The 1,728-nt window shown below is 41.3% G+C and overlaps 1 protein-coding gene across 1 annotated transcript in view; it reads left to right on the forward strand.

Annotated features, from left to right (window-relative positions):
- Positions 1-1,728, forward strand: part of UPRT (uracil phosphoribosyltransferase (FUR1) homolog (S. cerevisiae)) — a gene marked incomplete at its 5' end in the record, with an annotated part of 11,447 nt that overhangs the window by 1,835 nt on the left and 7,884 nt on the right. The gene's annotated exons all lie outside the window — the stretch shown is intronic.

The following is a 1,728-nucleotide window of genomic DNA, read 5'->3' on the forward strand; positions in this document are numbered from 1 at the left end:
ACATTAATCTCTACAGATGGTGGTGGCTAGAGGTGAGTATGCACACACACACACACAGTATTCATGAGGTTCCTGGACCCTCTGGTACTCCAGGTTGACACAGTGCAGCCCATTTAACATTTATCATTTTAACAGCAGCAGGGTGTTTTGTTGTAATAACAGAGCATAGGGCTTGACATTTCTCCTTGCTGTTCTTAATCAGTAATGTAATACTGATTGGAGAAAATGTGCTCTACAGACTCAGCACTGCCTTTTTGTAGTGGCCTCTGGATGTTCATAGGAATATCTGATGGGTTTTGGAGGATATTCCTTGTAGTTCTGATGGATTCTTTGCTCTGTACACATTAAGATCATTAGGAGCCTTTTTTCTTTAAGCTGGGAAGTCCTAATACATTCAACTGTATCCTACTTCAAGCTCAGTAAATTGGTTCAGTTCCATCCACTCATTTATTTCCTCCTACGAAATTCAGGATTTATTTCGCATCATGGTGGGCCTTTGTTAAAAAGCATCCAACTTAACAATTTCAAAGACTAAATAAGGCAAAGCAGTTCCCAGTGGGCACTATTTCCAGTTACCAGAAGTATATTATGTCCAAGTGTTCCAGCCATGACTCTTGCACTTGCTGTGGTTTTGCATTTCTCATAATATAGCCTGGACTAACTGAATGATAATCAGAAGGCATACTTGAGACTTTTAGTGACAATCACGTGCCTCACCAAGGTTGGATACCTAGCAGCAAGCAGCCTGACATTTGGTTCTATCTCTGAATCTAACAGAAAATCTAACAGGTCCAGAAAAACATCTACTTCTGCTTTATTGACTATGCCAAAGCCTTTGACTGTGTGGATCACAAAAAAATGTGGAAAATTCTTCAAGGGATGGGAATACCAGACCACTTGACCTACCTCCTGAGAAATCTGTATGCAAGTCAAGAAACAACAGTTAGAACTGGACATGGAACAACAGACTGGTTCCAAATCAGGAAAGGAATATGTCAGGGCTGTATATTGTCACCCTGCTTATTTAATTTATATGCGGAGTATATCATGCAAAATTCTGGGCTGGATGAAGCATAAGCTGGAATCAAGATTGCTGGGAGAAATATCAATAACCTCAGATATGCAGATGACACCACCCTTATGGTAGAAAGCAAAGAGGAACTAAAGAGCCTCTTGATGAAAGTGAAAGAGGAGAGTGAATAAGTTGCCTTAAAACTCAACATTCAGAAGGCTCAGATCATGGTATCTGGTCCCATCACTTCATGGCAAATAGATAGGGAAACTGGAAACAGTGAGAGACTATTTTTTTGGGCTCCAAAATCACTGCAGATGGCGACTGCAGCCATGAAATTAAGAGACGCTTGCTCCTTGGAAGGAAAGTTATGACCAACCTAGACAGCATGTTAGAAAGCAGAGACGTTACTTTGCCAACAAAGCTCCATCTAGTCAAAGCTATGGTTTTTCTAGTAGTCATGTGTGGATGTAAGAGTTGGACTATAAAGAAGTCTGAGTGCCGAAGAATTGATGCTTTTGAACTGTGGTGTTGGAGAAGACTCTTGAGAGTCCCCTGGACTGCAAGGAGATCCAACCAGTCCATCCTAAAGGAAACCAGTCCTGAATATTCATTGGAAGGACTGATGCTGAAGCAGAAATTCCAATACTTTGGCCACCTGATGAGAAGAGCTGACTCATTTGAAAAGACCCTGATGCTGGGAAAGATTGAAGGTG

Source organism: Bison bison, unplaced genomic scaffold, assembly GCF_000754665.1.
Source record: "Bison bison bison isolate TAMUID 2011002044 unplaced genomic scaffold, Bison_UMD1.0 scf7180017863026, whole genome shotgun sequence".
In the NCBI taxonomy this organism is placed as follows: Eukaryota; Metazoa; Chordata; class Mammalia; order Artiodactyla; family Bovidae; genus Bison; species Bison bison.